We start from the raw sequence: 10,218 nt of genomic DNA on the forward strand, positions 1-10,218 counted from the left end.
CGCGTCCCTTGCCCTTCCTCGCCCGCCACGCGTACTCACGGCGGCTCGTGCACGGGCGGCGCCTCGGCCTATATAAGACACGCCCCAGAGCATTCGGCGACTCGTACTCTCTCGCCGTCGTCGTTCCTCCCTCGCCTCTCTCTCGCCGTCGTCGTTCCTCCTTCTCCTCTCTCTCGCCGTCTCCAGCACCCATGGCCGAGCGCTTCCCAGGCGACGGCGCGGCGGCGAGCGGATTCGGCCGTCGCCATCTTCACGAGAACAAGGCTCGCCTCCTTTTCGAGGCCGAGTACCCGGTCCCATCGGACATGGGGTACCCGGGGCGTGGAGGATCAGCGCCGCCGGCGTGCCGGTGCCCCTGATACCCACCGGCGCGGCGCGGCGTGCGGAGATCGCACGCATCCGCTCGTCCCTGCCGCGTGCGGCGAGGGAGGGGCCACGGTACGTCCCCGACAGCCCGCTCTGGGAACCCTACTTCCGCCGCCGTCACGCCGAGCAGCTCGAGGCCACCAACGGCGTCGAGCCCTCCGGCAGGCTCAACGTCGTCGGCCGGCGTCGGTGGTGGGGCGTGCCCGGGCGCATGTTGGAGGCCGTCCTCGAGTACATCGAGGGCGGCAACACGCCGCGCCTCGAGTACCCCGCCCCCCTTCCTTCTCACGCCGCCGGGGAAGCTCCCGGACCCCGAGGCTCATGGAGACCGGGGCGTCCTCCTCCTCGTCCGGCGGCTCGCCCTGCCTCCGCCCCGTCAAGCCGGAGCCCCAGGGCACGCCGGTCAGCACACGCACCCGCAGCTCCGGCGTCCGCATTGGCGCCAACGCCTCCCCACCCACCGGCCGCTTCGTCCTCGTCGAGCCCAAGCCGGAGCCCGGCCTCCCTGCGGAGTACGAGGAGATAGCCCGGCATGGCTTCTCCGACGAGGACGCCCTGCGGTGGACGCGGGACGACTACCTCCGCGACGAGATGGTCCGGCAGCGCCGGGCCCTGGAGGAGATCGCCGCCCGCAAGCGTGGGCGCGAGGACGAGCACGGCGTCATGGTTCTCGACAGCGACAACGACGACGACGACGCCCCCGGACCGTCCAACCCGCCGGAGGGATGCAGCAGGGACGGCGGAGGCGTAGGCGGGGGCGACGACGACGACGACGACGACGGCGGTGACTACATGCGGTTCTACAGCCTCCTCGGCATGTAGAACCGCGTGGGCGGGCGGCGAGGGAGACGGCGGGGGTAGCCCGCGGTAGTTTTTTCTTTTTTTGTAAAATATGTTTAAGTTTGAACGAACTCGCCGATGTTTGCGTTAAATTTGAGTCGTTTTTGCGCCGTATTTGACTTTTTTGACTAACCGTGGGCGCCGCGACTGAGGGGCATCACGCCCCCAGTGCGTGGTTTAGCGCCGGTGCGCCCCCTAGAGGGCGATTTTTTGCCCCTCCTGAAAGGCCAACGGCTGGAGATGCCCTAACCGGCCGCTAGCACGCCGACCGCCACCAGGCGCGTGGACGCTGCTCTCCACAAGGTTTTGATAGCCAGATGCTAGATGATAAATGACCATGTATGGCACGGACCAGTGAGCAGGGCGCACTCGAAAATAGAAATTGCACGATGAAAGTGACATGATTCATATGCCCAAATTAGCAATGTTATTGCCGGAACCTTTGGTAAATGAGTATTTAATAGGTTTGCCCGAAGTAGTACATTGATCATCCCTGTCATATAGAAAAGGTTGCTGCACACTTGCTTTGATTGAGTCTGAAAACGCAGAGCCTAGGTTGCCGTTCCTGGACATTGCATCCATAAAGTTCTAGCTTAGTTTTCCACTTTGGTTATGGTGATATTCAACAAATCATAAAAGCAGAACCTTATCCACCCAAAGGTGCGAATCTTGATGCATGTGAACGGTTCTGATAGCCACCACCCTAACTAGTGTTTATACGAAAGCCGTGCTCTCTCTCTCTCTCTCCATATATATATATATATATATATATATATATATATATATATATATATATATATATATAGTGTTACTATTCATCAACCAGGGTGCAGAATAAGTTATTCTTCACCCGAGGTAATCTCACGATCATTTCATAATTAAATTACATTTCGAATTCAAATAGTTACATTCCTATTGATTCACTACGTAAAATTTGACATAAGAAAATAAAAATATAGATCATAAGAAAAGAAAATTTGCAGTTTGTGTGTATTTTAGACTATGTTTTTATGTTTGTAATTTTACATAACATAAACTATTTTTTACGGTGATTATATATTTTCTTACGGTCCTTTTTTGCGTCGGAAATAAGACAAAACTTACGGAACGTAAATTTACGGTGCATTGATGGTAAAATAGAGGGGGTGAAGAATAACTATGCCTCACCCAGGGTGACGAATAGCGTATATATATATATATATATATATATCTTAAATGAGCACCTACCAGAAAAGCTTTCATTTTTATGGTGATGATGGCGAGTGTGTGTGGTTCGGTCTTCGGGCCAAGTTCAAATAGTGCAAAAGAAAAGAAACAGAATATATTCTTGCAAACCAAGCAACCAACATATTCTAAAAAATCAACATAGTAAAATTGTTTTTGAATATTGACAAATAATGTATATAAACAATCCCACTTCATTGCACCAGTACCCTTCCATCCAAAATAAATTCATTTGCATTGAAAATCTTTTGAAATTATAAGAAAATACTTTTGAATTAGTTATTAAACTCTCAAATGATGTATGACAATTTCACTGTCTGTAAATTCCGCTAAAAACATTCACACCATTCCTCTTCCACCCGATGATAGTGTTAATATGAGGGTGGAGCCACCAAAGGACATCCCAACGACTTTCCCAACTTTATACTAACAATCCTTTTTTATTGCGGATACCGAGCTTGTGTGTGTTTTTTAAGATAAAAAGTGTTTCAAATTCTTATTGCTTTAAAAAAATCATGTTTTAAATATGTTCACGTTTTTCTAAATGCACAACACTCCCCAAAAATGTTCAATTTTTTTAACAAAATCATCTAAAATTGATCAAAAAAATATAATCATATTTCAATTCTAATAAAAAGATTAAAAGTTTCAAAAATAATAATTAGTTTGAAACAAAGAAATATTTGTGTTTTTTGAAATGTAAGAGATAAAATCGATTACTAGACTATTCCATGTGCCACTGCTCTTCAATCAGGTGAAAGATGTTAGGATGGATTATTTACGTCCACACATCATACTCCAAAAAGTGATAATACTATAAACTTATAACCGATGTTTATCAGAACTGGATATAAGAAATGGCACTTACTATCACATGGAGCATCTTTTACGATATTTTTAGCCCGTTGCAACGCACGGGCATTTGTACTAGTAACAACAAAAGGCAAACTTGCACATCACAGGAGTTGGTTCAGTCCAGCACATAACAACAAAAGGCACACTCGCACAGTAGATATCTCATACCTTACACATATTTCAGTCTAACAACTAGCAGGACTTGCACATAACAAAAGTAAGATGGCAAACTACAGACAAACAGCCATACAATTGCAGTGCATCAATCTGAATCAGCAGAGGCATAGTTAGACTCATCTCGAGCTTGATCATCTTCTGATTCCAAGAGGAAGAACAAAGCATGGAATCTTCTTCAATGCTATTAAGAAGAGAGTGAATGCTCTTCTTCCTCTTCTTGTTGGCTACTTCAGGTCTCTTTCTTTTTCTTCCTTGTGCTTGTGATGTTGAAGTCTCTTGTTGAGCTTGGGCTTCATTACCTAAATGTTCGCCGGCATTGCCATCAGGAACGATCCCAGTAATGAACTCATTGTCTTCATCCTCCAGAATATCATTGGTGACCTTCTCTATGGGGTCTCTGTTCTTATTTTCTCTCTTATGCTGCAGCCTCGCGTTGAATTTGACAAAGACAAGATCCCTCAACCTATCACTGAGTAGTCTGTTACGCTTTTTTGTATGAACCTACATAGTGAAGGAAAATTGAGTGTAGGTGAAAAGAAATTAAGGAACACATGGTCACATGTGAGAACAGAAATCAACTACTTTGTACAGTTTTAGAGTTATAGTTTCCTTTCTTACTTGTTCAAATGTTGATCAGTTTCTCTCACAAGATGAGGAGCTGCATGTCAATGTGAGGATCTTTCTAACCAATTTCTTCAGCTTGGGTGCGCTTGTGCCATGATTCAACCACCATTTTGTTGCATCAAGTCATTCACAGATTATTAGTTATATACTTAGACATATACAAAATGAGAAACAAAGAAAGTTTGAAACTGGTTTAAAACAAATTGCACTAACCTGGATCAAACTTTTTGTTTCTTCTCTGCCGTGTCGCAATGTCTGTTCTAAAAGACTGAGCCTCTTCTTCATACATGTTGAGTTCATCCATAATCTCCTCTTGCAACATCTCATCTTGAATCATCCTTGTAATGCAATGGATGACGGCTGCTCTGAATGATCCATCATTCTCAATCGCATTCTTGTTTGGATAGTAATAGTAGGGATTGAGAAAGTACCCAACCAAATGTAGTGGCATCTTGAGTTTGTTGTCCCACCTCTTGTCAATGATATCTATAACAGCTTTAAAACGACTCTCATCATTGTCAAACCTCAAAGAGATTTCCTTTTTTGCATCTAGCATACAACCATGGAAGACACCCATCGTTGGCACATCACTATCCATCCTTCTCAGCACATTAGCCATTGGCTCAAAGAAATTGACAGCAGTGTCAACACCTTTCCAAAAGGAATCAGTTTGCACAACTTTTAGAGCCTTCTTACCATTGTCCTTCTTTAAGTACCCCATGTCATTTAGCTCCTCTGATCTGAATAGTTTAAGCAACTCCTTCTTGTTGTCTTGCAAACTTTTTAGATTGAGATAAGCCGTGGCAAATCTAGTAACACCAGCACGGACCAAGTCTCTTCCAAGTGTTTTCCTCATCAAAGCCAAAACCCTCGTATGAGCATACAAGAACACAGTAACTTGCCTAGCTTGGACAATTGTTTTCTCAACTAGAGGCAGCTTCCCAATATCTTCCAACATGAGATCAATACAATGGGCTGCACATCCAGGCCAAAAAATGTTTGGTCTCTTTGCTTTCATTAGACTTGCAGCTGCTGTATTAACACTAGCATCGTCAGTCACCACTTGGACAACCTTTTCTGGCCCTATATCTTCAATACACCTGTCTACAAGCTCATAGATGTATTTCCCATTTTTTTTGACATCCGAGCAATCAACCGAATCCGTAAATAAGACCCCATGTGCGCTGTGAACAACTAGGTTCATTACTCCTCTGCCTTTCTTATCTGTCCATGCATCAGTCATTATCGTACAACCTGTATGCTCCCATGCTTTCTTATAGTTCTTGAATGAGTCAAGCACCTTCTTCTTTCTTTTCTGCAGGAATGGCCCACTCATCTCATAGGCACTAGGTCCTTGAAGGTCCTTGCCAAAACGTCCAATGGCCACAAGCATACTCGCAAAGCTAGGAAGTGTCACAGTGTTGTGTGGAATGCCAGCTTCATAGAAAAACTGACAGATGTACCCACAAGCTCTATTCCTCCTCTCTTCTGTCTTCTGAGATGACAGCTTTGATTGAACCTTTTCGCTGAGAGTTTGCCCTTGATTCCTCTTGACACATTCTTGTACACTTGACATGCAGAACTTGTCCATAGGGCCACCTTGGGATCTGCTTCTGCTTTGTGTTGACAACACAATATCATTGTCACTGTCGTCATCACTCTCCTCTTCTCCCTCCGAGTGATCTAAGTTAACTGAACTTCTTATCTTTTCCAATTCTGTGATTTTCTTATCCTTCGCATCATTACTTTTTAGGAGCAAAACCTTCATCTCCTCCTTCACATCCTGAGGAACCTTCTGGCATGGTGTAGCATTGCACTTCTTAATGCCAGCAAGGTGGTACTTTACCCTTGTTACGCCGCTAGTTAATATCTTGTCACAGAAAATGCATTGCAGAGCGTATGTTCTATTAGGATCTGGCATGGTACAGTACTTCTGTGTAGCATCATTTGATGCAACAGCACGAGCTGCTGATGTTTGTGGTACGGAGGCTGTGCTTGAGATACCTGCACCTATGAAACAAAAAAACAGAATTAAGTTAGGCAGAATAGAAATCAAACATAGCATCAGCCGCACTGAAACAACAATGTTTAATCTACTACAAAGTACAAACTCTACACAGGGGGCACAAACAACTCTCCAGGTCAATCAACATTTAATATATTCAGAGATTCAGTGCATATATGATTTCCCAAAACTAGATAAACCTAGGATGGAATTCGTATACATTCAGAAGCTATGAGTATTTGTTTTCTTAGTCTTCATTGTCACTCCAAGTTTAGAGATTCAGAAATTTCTCGGACAACAAGCAAGCACGCACATATAAGTATATAGCCAATATTTTGCATATAACAGAGATCCCATTACAATGAAGCTTGAAGAAGAGTAGAAAAAGGACAGATCTGAGGATAGAACTTGCCTGTCGATGGGGTCTGCTGACTCATTGCAGGCTAGGACGATGCTGCTTGGAGAAGATGGCTGAAGAGGGGGCGTCACCGGGAAAGGGCCATCATAGAAGGAGGCGCCGAGGTCGTGCGCACTCGAGAGAGAGGCCGCCGCTGGGAGAAGCAGGCGTCCCCGTGAGGAGGAGTTCGCCGGCAAAGGGGGCGTCGCTGGGAGAGGGGGAGTCAGCGAGCCGTCGCCGTCCCTGCTTAGTTGCCGCCGCCGCCAGCCTCCATAGCAGATATTTTGGGGAGGAAAAGGGATACGGGAGGGTAGGAGTGCGGATGGTGGTTAGGGTAAAAGGGACACGAGGGGGCTTCGCGCGTGCGATTTCCAATTTGGGCTGAAATTTTGGGCCGAGACCGCGGGAAAAAAACGCTAAACGCTAAATTTTCATAGCGCTATTAGCGGGCTTTCCTGACCGGCTCTAAATTGGCCTAGCTGTAGCGGGGAGGGTCCAAAAACGCTATAGCTGGGCTATAGCGCAGCTATAACCCGCTATTTAAAACTTTGGTACAGATGCTGGTTTAATTCTAGCAGGCATTTCCTTCAGGTACTGAGTTGAATGACAGTGGTAATAAAACGCGTTAATTTGACCTGCAGTGCAGAATAGCGGTTAAATAAACTTACAGAGTTGGCGCTCTCATCTGTTAGCTTCATATGCTCAGCATTTTCCAAAGGATAAAGCAACACATCCCAGTTCCCACTACTTTCCCAAATAAAAATTGCCCTACTTCTGGAGCTGTGCAAGAATTTAGTCCGAATGGATATCCTTATTCACATTTTTAGATCATCACGGGGTAGCCATTACAAAGAAAGAAGCCTGATAAAGCTGGTTCAAACTAAAACATTACAAACTTGGGGCCAACGCACTTAACTCCTAACAGATAGAGCAAAGACTGAAACAAGCAGAGTGTGTTTTTCTAGTTAAACAGATCTTTGCTTATGCTCTTGAAAAACGACTGACGCCGAAACACAAATCAGTCTATTTAAACTAACAGGTACACTAGCTCTTCACAGATGTACAGAAAAGACTCAGCAAGATCTTGTTCCTTTTTACAAGTTATCTATGATCATGATCTTCTTATAGGAAACCAGCAAAAGACACTAGTGCAGAACCGGGCTTTACCGCCGGTTCGTAAGGGCCTTTAGTGCCGGTTCTACAACCGGCACTAAAGAGTGAGGACTAAAGCCCCCCCCCCCCCCCCCCACCCATTTAGTACCGGTTCGGCACGAACGGACGCTAAAGTGCCACCACGTGGCATGAGCCTGGCCCCGGGTGCGGGTAGATCATTAGTACCGGTTGGTAACACCAACCGGTACTAAATGTTTTGGGTGTTTTTGTTTTATTTTTTATTTTTCTTTAATTTTGTGTTTTTAATTTAATTTAGTGATTGTTTTACATTATAATGAGTTGTTAAATCATTAGGTGAAAGTATCGCAGATTAGTTTCGACTGGATGCATGTGGATCCTGGCAGCTAAGTGATCAAGTATATGCCATATCCATATGTCATATACTTGATCACTTAGCTAGGATCCATCCAGTTGAAACTAATCTATGGTTTCTTTCATAAATGATATAATAACTCATCAACATCATCATCATCATATTAATATAAAAACTCTTGCATCATATCATCACCAACAACAGTATATACTAGCTAGCTAAAAATCATGATAGTCGTCATTACCACTATTTAATCATCATAGTCATTACCGCTATCTAATCACCACCAACAGTAGCTTAAAGAAGAAACATTCACTTGTAACAGAAGCAAAGATATCATCTAGTTCAACATGGTCATGACATTATAAGCGTTCATAACACCACAAAAGCAAATCACTCTTTGAGATTAAGTTCAGGATGAAGAACACGGACATGAGAGAATAAGTACTAAGAGCATGAACTAGCTAATCACTACTGCTGCTCTCTCTTAGGTAAAATAGCATAGAACGTGTATAGCTCTCCTGATTCATCATATTGGAGCATGCAGATGAACATGTCTCCTAATCGTGGGTTGCGCTTCTGATTGCTGCCCCCTAGTACTTCTCTGCGATCGTTAACAATTTTGCTCCAATCTTTCACTATTAAGCATTCCTCGCTTTTAGAAATCCTAAATGCACTCATGTGCAATGTAGGATGTCTTAGCCGTAAGCTAACCATTGACATGCGACCTTTAGTCTCGATCCACTGAGGCACAACTGTCATCGGGAGTCCCTGTTCAAGAACATCGTATAGTGATATACTTAGCAATGAAAGTTTAGCTTGAAAAATAATGTATGCAAAAAATGCACTAAGGATAAACGGTAAAATCATACCATCTTTCCTAAATAGATGTGACCATAGTTCAATACGATCACTATTGGTCGCACGTTTTGAGTACTAAGATTTTCAAATTCAAGAAAATAATTTCTCTTGACAGCATCAAGATCCTCAAGCCATGAAACATAATGATTTGTCTCCTCGCAGTTTAGTTCAGCCCCGGGACAGTGGACGGTCCTGTTTACCAAGCGCCGGACATGTTTGCTTGAATGGAAATAAGCTGTCAATAAAAATTACTTGTCAACCATTTTTGAATAAACAATATCGAAGACATAAATATGGTTGAGAAACTCATATAATGGTAGAACTGGAGGCGTCTGCACATTGACCCAGATGTTTCTATTACCCTCAATATCATCTTCCGGACGAATATCAAAGGTGATAACCATATCAGGCTCAAATGCATAAGCCTTGCATAGTGCTTGCCAAGTTTTGCATTCAAAATAGGTGTATGTCTCTGCATTGTATAATTTGACGTTGAAGGTATAACCATGCTCAGTCTTCAAGTAAACTTTTTTTACCTCCATAGTTTTGTTAGGACTGAAACCTAACTTATCCAATACAAAAGTTCTTGCATGGTAGGGGATACGCTAGTAGAATAGTGAAAAGTTAAAATTATAAGTTGAAGCAAATGGAGCATAAGTCATGCTTAATTAGGAAAAAAGAATTGTCGTTATGACTTAATGTATCCACTTCAAAGTTCTCATCCAGCTTGATCCTGAAGCGCCTATCATCAATTAGAAAATTTCTGTTGCACAGACCGCGCTGGTCTTCGCAGTATTCACACATAATGAAACTGTGTTCGTCGCCAGACGACATTCCTATGTTCATAGGTGAAACATTAAACACTTATTAGTTCTATTAATTCAACTAGTTCTATTAATTCAACTAGTTCAACTAATTAATTCAACTAGTTCAACTAATTAATTCAACTAATTCAACTAAGCACTTACTAAAAATATACCTAAATAAAGTAACTCAACTAATTAAACTAATTCAACTAACTAGTTCAACTAATTAATTCAACTAATTCAACTAAACTAGTTATATTAATTTTCTTACTAAAAATAAAGTATCTAGTTCTATATGGTAAAATTTTAATTAGATGATCAAATCTCATATAACTAAATTAAATATATATCTAACATATAATTTCTATCTAATTCATCTAACATTTGACATTAATATCTAACATATGTTCATATATAGGTGAAACATTAAACACTTACTAGTTCTATTAATTCAACTAATTCAACTAAGTATTAGTAAAAATAAACTAGTCCTATTAATTTTCTTACTAAAATATATAAAGTAGCTATATATAGTAATATTTTAATTAGATCATCAAATATCATATACCTAAATTTT

General features: G+C 42.7%; 1 pseudogene; it reads right to left on the minus strand.

The window, feature by feature from the left end:
- Positions 1-3,378: 3,378 nt before the first annotated feature.
- Positions 3,379-5,904, minus strand: LOC147957645 (uncharacterized; annotated as a pseudogene).
- Between the last annotated feature and the right edge of the window lie 4,314 nt (positions 5,905-10,218).

Source organism: Triticum urartu, chromosome 7A (assembly GCF_056163025.1).
Source record: "Triticum urartu cultivar PI428250 chromosome 7A, HENAU_Tu73, whole genome shotgun sequence".
In the NCBI taxonomy this organism is placed as follows: Eukaryota; Viridiplantae; Streptophyta; class Magnoliopsida; order Poales; family Poaceae; genus Triticum; species Triticum urartu.